This window comes from Amblyomma maculatum, unplaced genomic scaffold (assembly GCF_055883805.1).
Source record: "Amblyomma maculatum isolate TAMU_Amacu unplaced genomic scaffold, ASM5588380v1 scaffold_15, whole genome shotgun sequence".
Taxonomy (NCBI): Eukaryota; Metazoa; Arthropoda; class Arachnida; order Ixodida; family Ixodidae; genus Amblyomma; species Amblyomma maculatum.
Window position 1 is genome coordinate 11,402,921 of NW_028146740.1, and position 20,837 is coordinate 11,423,757.

The following is a 20,837-nucleotide window of genomic DNA, read 5'->3' on the forward strand; positions in this document are numbered from 1 at the left end:
CTGTACATAGCCGTTGTTACTTAGCCTCCGGAACTTTGTACATTATTCTTCATGTCATCTTGTTCATTTTTTTTTGTGCGCCTTGCTAATGTTTGTCTTTCTTGAGTGTCTGTCTTTTCGAGATCTTTCTTGCTGGAACTGAAGTGTAGTTGACTTGTTGCGTGAGGATAGCATTCTTTTTGCTCATGCTTGGGACCTGCCGCGTGCTTTCACTGATGGGTAGGAGGGCAATTAAGGAGAGGAGGATGTGGGATTCGGACTTGCTGCGGCTGCCCTTTGCGCGGCCGCCGCCCGCTTCCCAGTTGTTCTCCCCGTTCCCTTTTTCCCGCCTGAGGCGGCGGAGAGGGGCTCGGACGACTTGTCACTGTCGTTCGGGCCACAGCTCCGCCCTAGCGTCCCAGTGGCTGTCCTCATTGGCGCCTTTTGGCGGGAACACGGCAGCGCTTCGACAGCCGCGCTCGCGCGACTGTCCGAGCGGAGCTGAGAGGGAGACCCCTCCGAGACATCGCAAGGTGCGTACGCAACTGTTCTTGTCTGCCGGCCTTTGTCCGCGCAGACCAGTGTGTACTCGAGTTCGTCAGCTCCGGGTCTTACCTGAGAGCGAAGCTCGAGCCTGTCGATCGTGATCCAACGATCCGCGACAGGCGTACCTTGCGGTGGTTGCCCAATCTCTCTCAAAGGACCCCTTTGGTTACTGCGAGAGAGAGATCACAGCACGCCCTTGCGTGCTTGCGGCGCGCACTCCGTGTCACTTCGTGCGCGCAGGGGAGCCTAGCTCCTCGCGCGCTCCCTTGACACGGTGACTGCGTATGTGTGTGTATGTGCGTTTTGTATATATGTGTATGTGTGTGCGTACGTGCGTGTATGTGCGTTTGTAAATATGTGTGTGCGTATGTGCGTTTGTAAATATGTGTATGTGTGTGCGTGTGTGTGTGTGTGTGTGCCGCTGGAGGATGGCGTTTCAATAAACGTCTCCTTTGTGAACTTGGAGGTTGGTGTCCTTGCAGCGAAGTGCTCTCCTCCCGGTGGAGGTTGAGTGCGCGCTGCAGTGTTTCAGTGCGCGCGCGGTGACGGCTGATTGGGGCTTCGGCTCGCGCGACGCTCGAACCCACGGTGGTTGGTGGCCTATGACCACGTAGAAACCACAAGCCTTCGAGCAGTTCCTGGGTGTCGCCTGTCGTCCTTGTTAAAAAGAAAGACAATACCTGGAGATTCTGCGTTGATTACCGACACCTCAACAAAATTACAAAGAAAGACGTTTACCCGCTCCCCAGGATAGACGATGCCCTCGACTGCTTGCACGGTGCCAACTATTTCTCTTCCATTGATTTTTGTTCCGGTTATTGGCAGATCGCAGTTGACGCACGGGACCGAGAGAAGACCGCCTTCGTCACTCCCGATCGCCTGTATCAATTCAAGGGGATGCCTTTCGGCTTGTGTAATGCGCGCGCAACATTCGAGCGCATGATGGACTCTCTCCTGCGCGGCTTGAAATGGACGACGTGCTTGTGCTATCTCGATGACGTCATTGTATTTTCTTCTACATTCAAGAGCCATCTCCATCACCTTTATGCCATTCTTGGCGTCTTCCGAAGAGCTGGCCTTCAACTGAACTCGAAGAAATGTAGCTTCGGCCGACGTGAACTCAAGGTGCTCGGTCACGTGGTCGATGCCCGTGGCGTTCAACGCGATCCAGACAAAATCCGTGCTGTAAGTGCATTTCCTACACCACGTTGTACCAGTGACGTGCGTAGTGTTCTTGGGCTTTGCTCCAATTTTCGGCGGTTTGTACCCAACTTTGCGGAGACGGCTCCTCCAATCACCAATCTTTTGAAGAACGACGCTCCATTTTGCTTGGACCAAGAACAACCCCAAGCATTTTCTGCGCTCATTGCAGCCCTCACCAACACGCCTGTCCTGACACACTTCAATCCTTCGCCACCAACGGACGTGCGCACCGACGCCAGTGGTCACGGTATTGGTGCCATACTCGCCCAACAGCAGATAGGCCGCACTCGCGTAATTGCTTATGCCAGTCGCCTCCTTTCTGCGGCTGAACGGAATTACTCGATCAGAGAACGCGAGTGCTTAGCCCTCGTGTGGGTCATTACAAAGTTTTGTTTTTACTTGTTTGGCCACCCATTCGCCGTTATCACCGACCACTATGCCTTATGCTGGCTTTCTACGCTGAAGGACCCTACTAGTCGCCTGGGCCGTTGGGCCCTCCGCCTTCACGAATACACTTTTTCTGTCGTCCACAAGTCTGGCCGACTGCACGCTGACGCCGATTGCCTGTCCCGCAACCCGGTAGATCCCCCACCTGAGCGAGTGCGACGATGACAAATATGTGTTGGCCATCTCTGACCTTTCAACATTCGCCATGAGCAGCGCTTAGACCCCAAGCTTTACAGCATTATCAATCGCCTCAGCACTGATTACCTTGATGCTACCCTCGCTCTGTTTGTGCTCCACAACGGCACCTTATACCGACGGAATATGCGACCAGATGGCGCCGAGCTTCTGCTAGTAGTCTCCGAACACCTGCGTACCACCGTCGTTCAACAGCTGCACGACGCACCCACAGCGGGTCATCTTGGCGTATCTCGTACGTACGATAGCATCCGCCGCAGCTTCTTTTGGCCAGGCCCCTATCGCTCTTGTCGTCGTTACGTGGCTTCTTGTGAGCGGTGTCAGCGACGGAAGAAGCCCTCGGCTATGCCTGCTGGATCCCTGCAGCCGATCTACATCCCAATAGGCCCGTTTTCCCGAGTTGGCCTTGACCTCCTCGGGCCTTTCCAACTTTCTGTGTCGGGAAATAAATGGATTGCGGTGGCCACGGATTATACTACGCGCTACGCTGTCACCCGAGCGATACCAAACCAGCTGTGCAACTGACGTGGCTGCGTTTGTTCTCAACGACGTCATCCTGCACCATGGTGCTCCACGCCACCTGCTCACTGACCGTGGCCGTTGCTTTCTTGCTCGAGTAGTGGACGAAATCCTTCGGTACTGCTCCATTAAGCACTGTTTTACCACCGCTTACCATCCACAAACGAACAACCTCACCGAACGCCTCAACCGCACGCTCACGAACATGCTGTCAATGTATGTCTCGGATGATCACCGTGACTCGGATATTAATTTGCCGTTTGTAACGTTTGCGTACAATTCCTCTCGTCTCGATACAATTGGCTACTCACCGTTTTATCTTTTATACGGCCGCGACCCTCCCCTTCCGTTTGACAGCGTATTTCCTCCCACCGCTAACGCCAGTTGGTACGTTCGTGACGCCATCTCCCGAGCAGACGCCGCCTGTATTATTGCTCGCCGCCGACTGGCCTCCTCCCAAAATTCTAAAAAACGGCGCCATGATTCTCGCCACCGGGATATCCACTACTCTCCGGGCTCTCTCGTCTTGCTCTGGACTCCCGCTCGTAATGTTGGGCTGTGTGAGAAGCTCATGCCACGAACCGAGATTGTTCATGTCGCCAGAATAAAGCCATGCTACCCCTGCAGTAGTTCGTCCTAGTGCGCACCGGGACAGTTTTTTTCGTGGGGGGTCATCATCATCATCAGCCTGATTATACCCACTGCAGGGCGAAGGCCTCTCCCATATTTCTCCGCTTAACCCGGTTCTGTGCTAGCTGCATCCACTTGACCCCTGCCAACTTCTTAATCTCATCCGCCCACCTAACTTTCTGCCGCCCCCTGCTAGGCTTTCTTTCCCTTGGAATCCAGTTTGTTACCCTTAGCGACCATCGGTTATCCTGTCTTCGCATTACATGTCCTGCCCATGTCCATTTCTTCTTAATTTCTACTAGAATGTCGGTAACTTGAGTTATTTCTCTAACCCACACTGCACGCTTTCTATCTCTTAATGTTACCCCTACCATTTTTCGTTCCATAGCCCTCTGGGTTGTCCTCAACTTAAGTAGAACTCTCTTGGTTAGCCTCCACGTTTCAGCCCCATAGGTGAGTACAGGCAAGATGCAACTGTTGTATACTTTCCTCTTGAGCGATACCGGTAACTGCTAGTCATCATCTGCGAGTGCTTGAAAATGCGCTCCATCCCAATCGTATTCTTCTTGTTATTTCCTTTTCGTGGTCCGGATCAGCGGTTACTACCTGTCCAAAGTAGACATATTCGCCTACTACTTCCAGTATTTCGCTACCTAATGTAAACTGCTGTTCCTTCCCGAGGCTGTTGAACATTACCTTAGTCTTCTGCATATTGATTTTCAAGCCTACCTTTCTACTTTTCCTGTCTAGGTCATCAATCATTATTTGCAGTTCATCCCCTGAGTTGCTTAGCAAGGCAATGTGATCAGCAAATCGCAGATTACTGAGGTATTCTCCATCTATCCTTATCCCTAACTGCTCCCATTCCAAGTCTTTGAATACTTCCTCTAAACAAGCTGTGACTAGTACTGGGGAGATTGTGTCTCCTTCCCTAACACCTTTCTTTATGGGAATTTTGTTACTTTCTTTATGCAGAACTATGGTTGCTGTGCAGCCACTATATATATCTTCCAGCACTTTCACGTACGGCTCGTCTACCCCCTGATTTCGCAATGCCTGCATCACCGCCGAGGTTTCAACTGAGTCAAATGCTTTTTCGTAATAAATGAATGCTATGTATAAGGGCTGGTTATATTCCGAGCATTTTTCTATCACCTGATTGATGGTATGGATATGATCGATAGTAGAGTACCGTTTCCGAAACACTGCTTGATCCTTTGCTTGATTGCAGTCTAAGGTTGTCCTGATTCTATTAGCGATTACCTTAGTAAATACCTTATACGTAAAAGACAGCAAGCTGATTGGTCTGTAATTTTTAAGGTCCTTAGAGCCCCTTTTTTTGTGAATGAGGATAATGTTTGCAATCTTCCATGGTTCCGGTACCGTCGATGACACCAGGCACTGCGTATACAGGGTGGCCAGTTTTTCTAGCACGATATCCCCCCCGTCCTTCAGCAAATCTGTAGTTATCTGATCCTCCCCAGCTGATTTCCCCCTTTTCATAGTTTCTATTGTTTTCTTGACCTCGTCCTTTGTCACTGGTGGAACGTCTAAATGTTTTTCCCTAACGCCAATCTCATTACGGTCCTGACTACTATTGCTACTGTAGAGAGCTGTATAGAACTCCTCGGCTACTTTGACTATCTTTTCCATATTATGAATGACGTTGCCCGCCTTGTCCCTTATCGCATACATCTGGTTTTTACCTATGCCCAATTTCTTCTTTACCGCTTTAAGGTTTCCCCCGTTCTTTACAGCATGCTCAATTTTCTGCATGTTATACTTCCTTATATCGGCCACCTTGCGCTTATTGATTAGCTTTGATATCTCGGCCAATTCGATCTCGATATCTCGGCCAATTCGGATTGGAAGCTTTCATACTCCGGCGCTTCTTAATCAAATCTTTCGTCTCCTTAGACAGCTTGCCGGTATCCTCCCTAACTATCCTACCGCCTACTTCTACAGCGCACTCAGTAATGACATCTCTGAAATTATTGTTCCTTGCCTCTAGGGTAATGTCGCCATCCTCAGTTAGAGCTGAAAACCTATTCTGTAGCGAGATCCTGAACTCTTCTGCAATCCCCCTCACCGCTAATTCGTTGATGGGTTTCTTTCTTACTAATCTGTTGGGTTCCTTCTTCAGATTTAGGCTAATTCGGGACCTCACCATCCTGTGGTCACTGCATCGCACTTTCCCGATTACCTCTACATCTTGCATAATGGCGGGGGTTGAACACATTATGAAGTCGATTTCATTTTTAGTTTCTCCGTTAGGACTTTTCCATGTCCATTTCCGGTTCTTCCGTTTGCTGAAGAAGGTATTTATGATTCGGAAGTTATTGCTCTTTGCAAACTCAACTAGTAACTCCCCCCTGCTATTCCTAGAACCAATGCCATAGTCGCCTACTGCCTTTTCTCCTGCCTGTGTTTTCCCTACCTTGGCATTGAAATCGCCCATTAGTACAGTATACTGCGTCTTTACTTTTCGCATTGCCGATTCCACATCTTCATAGAAGCTCTCAACTGCCTGGTCATCATAACTACATGAAGGTGCATAGGCCTGTACAACCTTCAGTTTATACCGCTTATTAAGCCTAATTACGATGCCTGCAACCCTCTCATTAATACTATAGAATTCATCTATATTACCCGCTATATACTTATTGACAAGGAAACCTACTCTTAGTTGTCGCCTCTCCGGTAAGCCTCGATAACACAGTACATGCTCATCCTTCAGTACAGTATGTGCCTCATTCGGCCTCCTAACCTCACTAAGCCCTATGACATCCCATTTCATGCCCTCTAGTTCCTCTAACAGCACTGCTAAGCTAGCTTCACTAGCTAGTATTCTAGCATTAAACGTTGCCAGGGTCAGTTTCCAATGTGGGGGGGTAATGTGACATATATGCCCTGCATCGCTGGATGTTAAAGAAGACAACGATAAGCAACAATGACACAGAAGACGAGGAAGTGGTAGCAACGTTTAGTGCTAGAAGTAGGTGGACGCTGCTGTGCTTCTGTGCTTTGTGTGCTCTACGTGTCATCCTGGACTAACCTTCGTGTACTAACCTTGCCACGTATCAATATGATTCCACTATCTCTCTCTCATCTTCTCTTTGCGGCGATACAAGATGCTTACCTGGTCAAACTTAGGAGTGCACTTCTTCTCCTTCTTCATTATTTCACGTGAATGGCAATGTGATACTAGAAACGTTTTGTCCTTGCCACTTTCCACGTTGTTTCGGTTTTCCTGCAGTCTCTTATTAATACATCGTCCTGTTTGTCCTATATAACAGGCTCCACAAGAGAGTGGAATCCTGTACACAACACCTGTATTGCAGCCAACAAATGAGTTTCTATGTTTCACCCCACATTCTTTCTTCTTCGATTCTCTTTCCCTCTGAATAGTCGGGCAAATCCTCTTCATCTTGAGCGGGGCAGTCAATGCGTTATGGACACCATACATCTTGCCTACATTTTTGAGACCATGTGAAATTCTGTGCACATACGGTACCACCGCGACCTGCCCCTTCTCACCCATGCTGGACAGGGATTTCAGCCTGTGCGTTCTTTTAAGGCTCTTGAGTCCCCGGCAACCTCCCTTATCAATAACCGACTCCCGATAACCACCCTTTGCAATTCTTGTCACTTGTCTTTCAAAACTCTTGCCCATGCCATGGTAACAATATTTTTTCAACGCATTTAATACACATGGGTTGATCATCCCATTCTTCCCTAATTTGGAATGCCCCGAATTGGAGCTTAGCAATAGATTCACCGATCTCGGGTTGTATTCCCAACAAACATGATCATCATCGAATTGAATCAACAAATCTAAATACTGTAACCGATCGTCAACTGGTTCTTCAACTGTAAATTCCAGCCCGGGTCCACACTCAGTAAAAACATCCACAATGTCCCTCATTCGTTGATTGATCCTTCACATTCTAAAAAGTCGTCCACATACCTGAAGGTGGAATGATGTAGGCCCTCCAAGTTATCCTTCAGGTGTCTGTCCACGTACATTAAGAAGATGTCACTCAAGACCGGTGCAACACTCGACCCAATGCATACTCCAGCCTTCTGCGTATACAGCTTGTCCTTCCAGCCTATGAAGGTGTACAATAATGAATGTGACTTCATTGACGCCTCAGGTGTATGTGTTGGAAGTTTCGTTGAACTTTTGAGGTTCTACCTGGAGTCCACCTTCATAGGCTGGAAGGACAAGCTGTATACGCAGAAGGCTGGAGTATGCATTGGGTCGAGTGTTGCACCGGTCTTGAGTGACATCTTCTCAATGTACGTGGACAGACACCTGAAGGATAACTTGGAGGGCCTACATCATTCTACCTTCAGATATGTGGACGACGTTTTAGTATTCACAGACCGTGAAGGATTCAATCAACGAATGAGGGTCATTGTGGATGTTTTTACAAGTGTGTATCCGGGCTGGAATTTACTGTTGAAGAACCAGTTGACGATCGGTTACAGTATATAGATTTATTGATTCAATTCGGTGAGGATCACGTTTGCTGGGAATACAACTCGAGATCGATGAAGCCCTTGCTAAGCGCCAATTCGGGACATTCCAAATTAGTGAAGAATGGGATGATCAACGCAGGCGTATTAAATGCGTGGAAGAAATATTGTTACCACGGCATGGGCCAGAGTTTTGAATGACAAGTGACAAGAATTGCAAGAGACCGGTTATCGGGAGTCGGTTAATAATGAGGCCAGGCCGGGTACTGAAGAGCCTTAAAAGAACACACAGACTCAAATCCCTGCCCAGCATGCGTGAGAAGAACAGCAAGGTTGCGGTGGTACCGTATGTGCACAGAATTTCACATGGCCTCAAAAATGTAGGCAAGAAGTATGGTGTTGACGTCGCATTCACCGCCCTGCTCAAGATGAAGAGGATTTGCTCGGCTATTCAAAGGGAAAGAGAATCGAAGAAGCAAGAATGCGGGGTGAAACAATAGAGACCCATTTGTTGGATGTAAGACAGGTGTTGTGTGCAAGCTTCCACTCTATTGTGGAGCCTGTTATGTAGGACAAACAGGACGATGTATTAATAAGAGACTACAGGGACACCGGAACAACTTGGAAAGTGGCAAGGACGAAACGTTTCTGGTATCACATTGCGGTATCACATTGCCATTAATTTGAAATAATGAAGAAGGAGCAGAAGTGCACTCCTAATTTTGACCAGGTTAGGATTTTGTATCGCCACAAAGAGAAGATGACGAGAGAGATAATGGAATCATATTTTATTTCAATGGACAATAAGTTTGTCAGCAAGACTTCTCTTGCTCTTTCAAGCAGAGTTGTCTTTTTTGAGTGACTTTTGTGCAGCAGGTAAACCCAGGGGTTGTTTCACGTGATTGTTTCGTTTTCTTTATGTTTGTTTTTTCTGGGCCTTGGAGCAAAGGGCTTAGGCATAGTTGTGAGTCAGCGCTTGTACTGTGGCTTTTTTTTTCCATCTTGTCCTTTGTCTTCGTGTTCGCGCTGTTTAAATTTATAATGAACATGCAGCTGTCTATTTGCACCGCCCGGAGTAACCATTACTGTGAACGCTTGCCCAGGATTGACTGCCTGCACGTATTAAATGTGTGGCCATTACCTACCAGCTTCAGTGGACACACGATGACATTGTCACCTGAAGTTACGCTTTTCATGCGGGCTTCTCGCGCATGGCTTTGGTACATCTTGACAATGCAAGTGAAATCATTGCCTTTACCAACTTTGAATGTCCTGAACTGTAGCTTAGCTGTTCTTGAGTTATACTCCCAACACACCCCTGTCTCATGGTATATGACCTTCAAATCAAGAAACCGCGTAGAACCAGTGTCCGGTAGCTCAAAAGTGAAGTGAAAAAGGGTTGGGACTATAACCCAAGAACTGCTATGCCGCTCCTAAGCTACAATTCAGGACATTAAAAGTTTGTAAAGGCAGGCATAGCGACTTCTTGTCTCAAATCTTCATTGGTGAAGTCGTGCTCTCATAGGGTTGAGGCCAGCTTCCAGGGGCAAGTTAAAATGCTTAGAGACGCTGGGTTTTCGGATTAGTGTAATAAAGTAAGAGAGCAAGCAAGAATAGTGGGGATTCCGTACTTACACGGAATTTCACACCATTTGAAAAAGGTTGCCGCAAGATATGATTTAAAGATACTTTTCACAGCAAAAAATAAGCTGGGCAACATCTGCAGTGCAGTACGAAGGAAGCTGGATTCCCGAGGCGCCCAGGCGAGGATGAAGTGCACGGTATCGCAAAGAAAACCGCTCATCGACTGCGGCACGGCTGTGGTGTATTCCATCCCGCTTTCGTTTGGTAAATCGAACATTGGCCAGACAGGCCGATGTATTTGTGGCCATATGACGCTGTCATCTCGATAGCGCCCCGACTGCTAACACGTGACGTCTACGTCACCCATTCCAAGTGTACTTATATCACTCCTTCCCATGAATAAACGGCTCTTGTTATCGGACCGCCGGCCTGCTTACACGGTGGCAGCGGTGCCCAGTTGAGATGTCGACGACACCGCCTCCGCCTACGACGCTGCCAGCTCCATCGACTCTCCTGCCGGCGCCGAAACCCCTGGATACGTCAGACGACGCCTGGCTTGGTTGGCGAACACAGAAGTGTGACGAACTTTGCCACTGCTACTCAATTGACCAAGCAGCCAGCCGATGTGCAGGCAGCAACATTTCTCGTGGGCATAGGCTAAGAAGACAGGAAAGCATTCAGCACTTTCAAGTTTGAGGCGGACGAGGACAGAAATGACGTCAAAGTTTTGATCAAGAAATTCGAGGACTACAGGCCAGCAAACAACTTAACCCTCCACGAATTCCGTTTTGGTTCGAGGGACCCGAAAGAAGACGAACCACTTAATGACTGGTTGATCGAGATGAAAATTTCAGCTAAGAACTGTGAATTTGGACTTCTAGAAGACCGCATGCTATGTAGCCGTATCGTTCTAGGTGTCCGAGACAAACGTTTGTAGCAGAAACTGTTAGCGGAAAACCCTTCTTACCAAAAAAACGGTAGAAATTTGCCGCATTGAAGAGCAAGGACAGCAGCACTTCCAAGAGATAAGCGCAGCAACGGGCGGAGCGCACACTACGATAGTGAACTCGGTTGCGACAGAAAGGAAGCTGTGCAGTAGGTGCGGCTACCAGATGCATCGTGGTGGAAATTGTCCAGCGAGAGGAACGATTTGCAGGAAGTGCGGTGCACAGAACCATTTTGCCCAGGTTTGCAAATCAGTTGGTGCCACGCATAACGCCAGCCGTCGGAGGAAAGAGCTGCGAGAGGTACGGGCCGAGATGGACGATTTTTTTCTTGCGGCACTAGCGATAAAATCGCTTGAAGTTGATAAATGGACAGCAACAGTTTACATTGAAGGCCAACATTTCACGTGCAAACTGGACACAAGAGCAAACTGTTGCGTTATCTCGAAAAACGAGCTGGAAAGATCACCTGCTAAGCCAAAGGAAGCCTGCAAGGTGACTCTAACAACATTCTACAGCACAGGCAAAAATCAAGCTTATGCTTCACGCTAACAACAAAAAATGCGAAGAGCAATTTTTCGTCGTCCAGCACTATGTTCCAGTCACGCTCAGCGGGGCAGTTGCAAAACTCCTGGGGTTTATATACCGCATACAGACAGTCGCCAGTGAAGAACTATATCCCCCAGCCCTACCTTTCGCAGATGCTTTCAGTGGGCTAGGACAACTGAAGGGCGTGGAGTACTCGATGGAGCTGAAACCCGGTAGCGCGGGAACCGTCGTGCTTGCTAGGAGGGTCCCCGTGACACTGCAAGTCAAAGTTCTGGCAGAACTGCAGCGCATGGTGCAGCTGGGCATCATTACAAAGGTAAATGAACCAACCGAATGGTCTAGTCCCATGGTGACCGTGGTGAAAAACATAGTGCGTATTTGCCTCGATCCAACCGCTCTGAACAAACAGTTGCTTCGAGAAAATTACCCCCTGCCAACTTTAGAAGATAGTTCCGCGGCTGTCTGGGGAAGATTTTTTTCTACGCTTGATGCAGCATCCGGATATTGGCAGATTAAGCTAACGGAAGAAAGTTCAAAAATCTGCACATATCAGCACGCCATACGGGCGCTATCACTTCCTCAAAATGCCCTTTGGAATATCGGCAGCCCCAGAAATTTTTCAAGCTCCAATGCATCGCTTGTTAGATGGTCTACCAGGTGTAGCAGTTGTAATGGATGATATACTAGTCTGGGGCACGGATAAAGATGAGCATGACCGCAGTATGACACTCTTGCTGACGCGCTGCCGCGAGTACAATCTGCGACTTAACCTTAACAAATGCACCTTCCTGCAGACGGAGGTTCGCTACTTGGGACACATCCTGACTACGCAAGGCCTGCGCATTGACCCGGAGCTTATCAAGGACATTCTGGAAACACCCGAGCCTAAAACCAATCAGCAACTGCACATTTTTCTCGGCACAATGAACTATGTACAGCGTTTCATTCCGAACACGTCTGTCCTGACGGAACTGCTGAGGGAACTACTGCGAAAAGATAACGCATGGGTTTGGGCAGAAAAACAACAGGCCAGCAATCTCTTTCTCTATGGAAGCACTGCGCCAGGCACTGATAGCAGCGCCGGTTCTTTCCTACTTCGATCCGAAGAAAGCAGTCACGCTTTCAGTCGATGCTAGCCAGTCCGGTGTAGGGGCTGTTTTGATGCAAGATGACCATCCCGTAGCCTTCTCGTCCAGATCACTAACAGAAGCGCAACAGCGTTATGCTCAGATTGAAAAAGAAACACTTGCGATAGTACATGGGTGCACGAAGTTCCATGATTACATTTTCGACCAAGCAGACGTCATTGTCCGAACGGATCACCGGCCTTTGATACCGATCTTCACCAAGCCCTTGAATCAGTGCCCGCTTCGTTTGCAGCGAATGCGCCTCAGCTTGCAGCGTTGCGCAATAACTTTGCAATACAAACCGGGTAAAGAGCTTTTCCTTGCGGACGCGTTATTGAGGTTTCCTAGTAAAAAGGCACTGTAAGAAGAAACCGAGCAGTTTCAAGTGAATGTGCTTGATTAGGTTTCAGCGTCGGAACACCGCTTGAAAACCTTGCGGGATGCTACAAACGAGGATCCGGCACTTACCATCATTCGTGAATACGCAGAGACTGCGTGGCCGAACCACAAGCAGGGAGTCCCAGAGCCGGGAAGGCCATACTTTACCAACAGGGAAGAAGTGCACGCACAAGATGGGCTAGTATTCCGAAGCAACAAGGTAATTATACCGAAATCGAAACGGGCAGAGATCATGCAGCTCCTTCACACAGCGCATGCTGAGCCGATAAGATGAAAGCGAGGGCCAGCAGTGTCATGTTTTGGCCAAATATGTCCGCAGATATTAAACAATTTTGCAAGACCTGCAAGGTAGGCCAAATGCACCATCCACGAAACTAGAGAATGCCTCTTTTGAGCCATGATGTTCCGACCCTGCCATGGGAGTCCGTAGGCGTGGATCTGTTTCATTATGGCGGCCGTGAGTTCGCCGTCATTGTTGACTTCTATTCCTTTTTCTTCGAAGTCCGAGAGTTTCGCAACACCACGTCTTATGCGCTGAAGACTTGGTGTGCACAAGTTTTTTCGGTGCATGGGCTGCCACAGAAACTGCATAGTGACAACGGATCCCCTTCAGTAGCTCAGATTTCAAAACTTTTTTTAAGAAAACTAGACATTGTCCATGTCACGTCACGTCCATATAATTCGCGTTTTAATGGTATGGAGGAAAGAGCTGTTCAGGAGACTAAGAAACTGCTCAAGAAGTGCTCCTTTCGCACACCAGATTTTGAAATTTCTTGCTTGAGTGGCGTAGTACCCCCCAGGGACCCGGTTCTCAAGTCTCTGGTGCAGAGGCTCATGGGACGGCAGACCCGGACCCTTCTGCCGATACCAACAGCTCACCTAGAGCCAGAGGTCATACCCAGCAAGGATATCCACGACCGTCTCCAGGCGATCCGGCGTGGACAAAAGATTCACTACGACCGCAGCGCCAGGGAATGTTCCCCACTGACGCCGGGACAACGCGTAACGACGTACGACACTCTCCAGAGAACCTGGTCTCCAGCTATTGTTCTAAAGCCAGCCGCGACGCCAAGATCTACGATTTTGAAGACTGAAGACGGCTGTGAAATCCGTCGCACAAGAGAGCACCTACGGGAGGCAGCACCCCAACCGGAGCCAGAATCAACCTCGCAGGGGCCTTCAGAAGCCGACCTCCAGCCTGGACAACAGCAGTTACGCAGGAGCACATGATTGCGTTGGGAACCCTGTTGATACCCGTTGCCCGATGAAACTTCTGGACTTTCTCATCGTTAAAGGGGAGCCCCGACTGCTAACACGTGACGTCTACTTCACACATTCCAAGTGTACTTATATCGCTCCTTCCCATGAATAAACTGCTTTTGTTATCGGACCGCTGGCCTGCTTACAGTATTAATGAGCGCTTGTTCGAACACCGCAGATCAGTAAAAGGAGCTGTGTCATCCAACCTTGAGAAATAAACAGTGCTACAGACTTGGACGGAAGTCAAGAACAAACAGGACTAGGACCTCCGTCCTAGTCTGTAGCGCTGTTTATTCATCATGTCACCGTGCCAACTCGCACAGATGTCTCTTCATTCAACCTTGCTGCTCATTTCCGGGAGTGTAAAGATTGTTACCCCCTTTACACATGACCAATATCTTATTCAGTCACCCAGATCGGATATGCAGAAAGCTGGTCGAGGCGTTTCTGATAAGTAAAGAGTTTGACGCGTGCGTAGCTACACCTTCTGTTACTCTTGTAGAAAAAGAGATTCACGCTCTACGTGAATATTTGGCGACGAGGTGTTAGCGGGCTCTTGTCCTGTAGGAGGTTGATCATTTTGTTGTGTTGACGTGTTTAGTCCTCACTTTACGCACGCGTACTGCTTTTAAAGGGCAACACAATGTGTTCATGTGTCTCGTCTTGATTTTATCTGTGTGTTTGGTTCGTAGAACTATACCTTTCTATGATTAAAAATTGAGTTGTTATACACTGTTCGTGTCGTCTCCTGCTCTTTTGTCTTGTGTTTCGCGCTGCTTTAAGATGAATCCAATCCACTCGCCCAGTTTTCTATACTCGTGAACCACGAGTATGCATATATTTCAAAACTCGAAAGAAAGCTTCAAGCCGTAGCATATACAAAGTATGAAAGCAACGCAGCCGTATTCTACGATGTGTCCCCCGATAAAAAGATCTACTTTCCCTTGAATATATGCTGTATTTCTTCCGAGAGTGACTCTAAATATTCCGCTAACAAGTAAAAACTCTAAAATGATACAATGCTTAAGGAGCGCTAAAACTAAAAATTAAAACTGAATTTGAAAAGTAGGGAAGACAATATTATTAAACAGGGACTAAAATTACAGCCCATTGTTGCTCAAACCCTAATTAGCTCTAAGCCCCAAAATGCAGGTTCTTTTCTTATTTTTCAAAACCCATTAATCCCAATATCATCCTTTAAAATAACTTTTGTTAGACATGCGACATATCAGTTTCTGTGTCATTAAAGAAAAAAAATGTGATGCTTGAAAACAAATAGAATAATGTGAAAAGACTGGTTAGTTCGTATTCGTATCATAATAATAAAAATTAAAGACCACTTCAGAATCTGCACTGGAGTAATGCGAAAGCACGGATGCTGCTAATGGTTGCTTCTGGTTGCTTCTAGGTACTTAATTCACTTCTTGTTTACACATTTTAGACTCTGTTACTTTCAAATTGCGCGTCAATCGCTTCCTATGACCTTTTTCTGCTATACTTCTTGCTGCGTGACTTGACATCCTCTACGTCACATTAATTTCTTATTTACCTATTTTAGTCTGGTACTTTCAAAAAGCGCGCCAATCCCTTCCTATGCCCTATTTCGGTGCTACTTCCGGTTGTGTGATGCCATATCCTTGACGTAACATTAATTCACTTCTTGTTCACCTTTTAGTCTTCGGTAGATCACTGCCTTGTCGTGGCGGAGGGGCTTGCGAAACTCGATGAAATCGCGAGCTCTGCTGTGTAGGGCCACCCAAGATAGACAGGTCACGGCAGAGAGTTCTGACAAAATGTGATTCACTGGAGAAGGTAATGTCAACCCACTCCAGTATTTCCTGCCAAGAAAACCCTATGGCAAGTCACAATAGCATTAAGGATATGGCGCCGGAAGATAAGCCCCCCAGGTTGGAAGGCGTCCCACATGTTATTGGCGATGAACAAAGAGCGATTCCTAGAGCTCCAGGACCAATGAAGCGGCTGGACTAAAGCCAAAAGGACGCTCAGTTGTGCATGTGTCGGGAAGCGACCGGGAAGTCCGATGTTGCAAGGCGATGTATCGCATAGCAACATGGAATGTAAGATCTATGACGCAAGGTAAACTGGATGTCGTCAAGCAAGAAATGGACAGATTGAACATTGATATCTTGGGTATCAGTGAGCTCAAGTGGACCGGAATGGGAGAATTTAACTCCGGCGACTATTATGTCTTTTATTGTGGGCACGAATCGAAGAGAAGGAATGGGGTCGCTCTTATAGTAAACAGAAGAATGGGCAAAGCAGTGCTAGGGTACAACCCCAAAAACGACCGAATGATTTCACTTCGCGGATCCAATGTCACCCTTTCAACATAACAGTTATCCAAGTCTATGTACCGACCACTACTGCTGAAGAAGCGGACGTTGAGAGATTTTATGCGGACCTACAATGCCTTTTAGACCGCACCCCCTCATCAGACGTCGTTTTTCTCATAGGAGACTGGAATGCTAAGGTCGGGAGTGAAGAAATATCCGGAATTACAGGCAAGTTCGGTCTTTGTGAACCAAATGAAGCTGGGCAGAGGCTAGTAGAGTTTTGTAAAGAAAACAACCTGACCATAGCGAATACTCATTTTCAAGAGCACAAGAGGCGCCTGTACACATGGACTTCACCGGACGGTCTGTACAGGAATCAGATCTATTATATTCTTTGCCGGCAGAGATGGAGAAGCGCTATACAAGCAGTAAAAACAAGGCCTGGGGCCGATTGTGGCACTGATCATCAGCTTCTTGATGCCAAAATTAAGCTTCGATTGAGGGAAACGCAGAAAACTAGAAGGCCTTTAAGGTATGATCTGGATCACATCCCATTAGAATATGCTGTGGAAGTGAGGAATCGATTTCAAGAATTAGATCTAGAAGACAGAGAGCTCGAAGAGATGTGGACTGATGTTCGTGCTATGATACAAGAAGCCTAGATAAACGTGCTTAGGGAGCTCGTTGTAGGAGAATAATTGATCTTTGTACTCGATATGTGGAGTAGCAGGGTGAAACCGGAGGGACGCAGTCGATGAGTCCTCAGGCCGCCTCGTGTGCGATCTCATTGAGATTTCGCAGGCCGCCCCCTAAGCTGCCCATGTGTGCCGGGAACCATATGATGGAGTGATCGGTGATGTTTCTTCTGCCTAAGATCCGTAGCGTCGTCCTGTCTATGCCTCCCTTGGCGAAAGCTCGAGTGCTGCTCTAGAGTCGCTGTATACAGTTGTGAAGGTCCAATCTTTTAGAGCTAGTGCTATCGCTGCTTGTTCAGCTACCTCTGGCTTCTTGGTGTAAAGTGTGAGTGAGTTGCGCGGACGCCCGTGTCCGTCGACTACTGCTACCGAGTAGGCATGCTTTCCCGGTACGTACGCTGAATCCACGAAAGCTGTCTGGTCGGGAAACTGTGCCGCGTCCGTAGCGAGGGCTTTGGCGCGGGCGAGCCTTCTTCCTTGATTGTGGATTAGGTGTACGTTTCTTGGGAAGGGGGACACTTTGATTGCTTCTCGCACGACTTTAGTAACTGCAGGACATTGTCCCTTTCTCTCATGGTGTTCAGGCCGAGCTTGGCGAGAATCTCTCTGCCCGCTTTGGTGCTTGACAGGCGTGCAATCTGTGCCGTGTGCTGTGCCTCGATGATTTCGGCAAGGGTATTGTGCACTCCTAGCTGTAAGAGCATTTCAGTGGAGGCATTATCGGGGAGCCCCAACGCTGTCTTGAAAGCTCGGCGTATGTGTACTTCAAGCCTTCTCTGATGTTCCTTTTTCCAGTTAAGGATAAGAGAATGGACCATTTGAATAGCGTTTTCCTCGCTCGGTACCCTGTGCCTATCCATTGTTAGATTCGGTCGCGAGTGCCGGGGTAGCGTACCGCTGCGGCGCGCGGCCTCTCGGTAGCGTTGGCCTGGCGGCTCCGTGGACGGCGGACGGCATCAAAGGTGCCAGCAAAGACGAGGCGTCTTTTAACGAAACAACATTTACTTCAACATCATGAAGAAACGGGCAGTGAAGCTGACCCGGAGAGATTACAGACACTCTCACACAGCTGGTGTCTAGCGTCGTGCCAACGGCGCGTCAAAATAGTCTCTCTCTCAGTGGAGTCGGCCGCTGCTTTTTATAGTTTTTCCAGTTCACAGGGAAAGGGTAAACCCTCACAAGAAAGGGAGAGCCAAACATGTTGGTTCACGACGAATGACTCAATCGCAGGTGTTCCGACCTCATCTCCTCCTCCTCCTGCAGACAGGAGAGGGCGACGCACTTTCTCTCAAGCTCCAGGCTTGGCCAGCTTTTGCACACACACGCACGCACACACATTTGGCGCGTGGCAGGAACACGCTGAGACTTGTCGGCGGGAGGAAGCGTTGAGCGGCCGATGAACGGCGTCGAAATGGCCGATCCGCTCGCGGTTCTGCCTGCTGCTATGCGGTGGCCGCGTCAGCTGTCCCACTTCTCGGTGGAGAAACGTAACACCATGATGCGCCCAAACATCCGGATCGCGTTTGCGATCTCTATCGTGATGCTGTCAAGCATCGCCCAGGTGGACCCGTTGCTTTGGATGATTATTCCTAGAATTCGTATTTTGTCGACCGTAGGTATGCGATTTCCATCCCTGTCGTGTAACTCTATGCATGGTGTGTGGTGTCGGCGCCAGTCGTTGGACGGGCGCCCTGGTCATGGGGGGTGGTAGATGAGTAGCTCGGATTTTCTGGAAAAGCAGCGAAGTCCCATTAACCACTCATTAACCTGTATATAGCGCTCTAACTAGTACAACTTCTGCCCCGCCGGGATGGTGCAGTGGTAAGACGCCCGACTACTGTGCCAGAGCACCCAGGTTCGAACCCGACATCGGCGGCTGCGTTTGGCTGGAGGCGAAACGAAGAGGCGTCCGTGTGCTGTGCGATGTCAGCGCAAGTTAGACTCCCGGGTGGTCCAAATTACTCCGTAGCCCTCCACTAACGGCTCGTCTTTCTCTCTTTTGCACTGTAACTCCCACCTTCCTCCCTTCCCTTACGGCGCGGCCAGGTATCCACAGAAAGAAGTGCGACAAATATAGGCGCCTTTCCTTTCTGTGAACCAGTTAATAGTATTACGGCACGGCACCGTCTCCGTGGCACAACGCTCAATCGTCATGTATACTTCTAGGTTTTGCTGATCACTGTCTTGGGTGGCCTGTCGCCTGCTGACACTTTCTGGCTCGCCGAGCCACCTCCCGAAGAACCGGCTGCCTTTCTGGACCAGCTATCAGCAAACTACAGCCTCCCATCAAGCCCGCTGCGTCAGCTCCCGCCAAGTCTCGCAAAACTGCTCGCTTTCGGCTGGCAACTGGGGACAGCATCGGCTCGCCCTTTCCCGCCTCCATATAAGCGCGCTCACTTCAACGCGCCTTCGGGTCACGGCACCGTCTTCGTGGCACAACGCCCAATCGTCATGTACTTCCAGGTTAGTTACAATGATGCTCAGTGTTATCGAGACGACGACGTTTATCTTGTAGCGGTGTCGTGCCCCCCCCCCCCCATTGTTTCAAGCGCTTCCGTGCTCTTGTTGGGTACCTTCGGCGTCTCTTGCTACTTGGCGGCGATATTGAGGCTAACCCCGGACCTATGACGAAAGCTCAGGAAGACAAGCTTGACTATCTTGCGGAAGTAGTTACGCGTAGAGGCGCTGGTCATGCAAGCATCCTCGAAACTGTTAACAAGGCTCTAAGTATTCATATTACGCTTAATACCGAGATGGAAGCCCTAAGCAAGCGAGTCCAGGAACTTGAGTCGAAGGTCGAATCGTCGTCAAATGTCCCTGCCGCCAGGAATGTTGATCAAGGAATTTATAAAATGCAGCACAAAATTGACAACCTTGAAAACCGCTCTCGTAGGTCAAACGTACTTTTCTTTGGTATCGAGTATTCTGATGAGTGAAAAATGGGAAGCCTCGGAACGTCTCGTTAGCGTCTTTTGTACCGAGATGCTTGGTGTCACTGCTTCTTCCATCGATAGAGCTCATCGGCTGGGTCGTTTTTCGACTGACAAATGTCGTCGTATAATTGCTAAATTTTATAACGACAGGAATGTAGAAGCAGTCATAAGTATGGGCTTCAAACTAAAAGGCAAAAATTTCAGCATTTCGCGGGACTATTCCGAGGCCGTCCGTTTCAAACGTCGCAAGCTACTGCAGCTTAGTAAAACGGTCACAAAAGAAGGCGACAAATGCGTCTGAGTTTCAACAAGCTTTTTATCAAACATGACATGTATGAATGGGACACTGATACTAATCATGCTGTGTGCGTCTCGCGGCGCAGTGCGGATTGACATTGCTCACGTAGTCAGTCGCTCGGCAGTTCACTACATTCTTCAAGCCAAAGTCCACCTACACGTGTGAACACTGTGTGCTTTCTTTACACTAACATCCGAAGTGTTTTGCCGAAGAGAGTTGCGCTATCATCACTCATTGATTCATGCTCCCGACATCTGGAGCCACTAGTTTTATCCAGGTGGGCCTCAATTTCACCGATTAGGGGCTGAGTTTCACCCGTGCATTGAGGCAGCGGCACTAAGCCTAACGACTGCGCCGCTCCCCACCGCCATGGGTTGCTCACCCCTTTTTCTCCAATATGACTTCTACCTTGCAACGCGGCTATGATCCGTCCGAAATGTCATGGTCCACCATTTCGACGGTCCAAGATACTGGTTCTTCAGTCTCACAGCCTCTAGAGAACGAGAACCTTTTCAAACTTGTACAACGAAGCTTCCAGTCCAGAAGCGGACGCTAGATGGCGGCCGACACGTCCGCGGCCTCCCAACCTCAAGCCAACAAGGAAGCTGGTGCGCAGCCCCACGCCCGTCCTGTCCAAACTGCTGACCAACCGAAAATTGCAGCAGGCATGCAATGCCGTCCACGACCCATGCCACACCCGCACCCCCAAGACATTGTTGTAATCCTCAATCCCCGCATCACGGCGAACTTGCGGAG

The 20,837-nt window shown here is 48.7% G+C and overlaps 1 protein-coding gene and 1 pseudogene across 1 annotated transcript in view; one reads left to right on the top strand and one right to left on the bottom strand.

The window, feature by feature from the left end:
- Positions 1–20,837, bottom strand: part of LOC146172039 (acid phosphatase type 7) — a 374,339-nt gene that overhangs the window by 100,419 nt on the left and 253,083 nt on the right. The gene's annotated exons all lie outside the window — the stretch shown is intronic.
- Positions 9,882–13,959, top strand: LOC146172041 (uncharacterized; annotated as a pseudogene).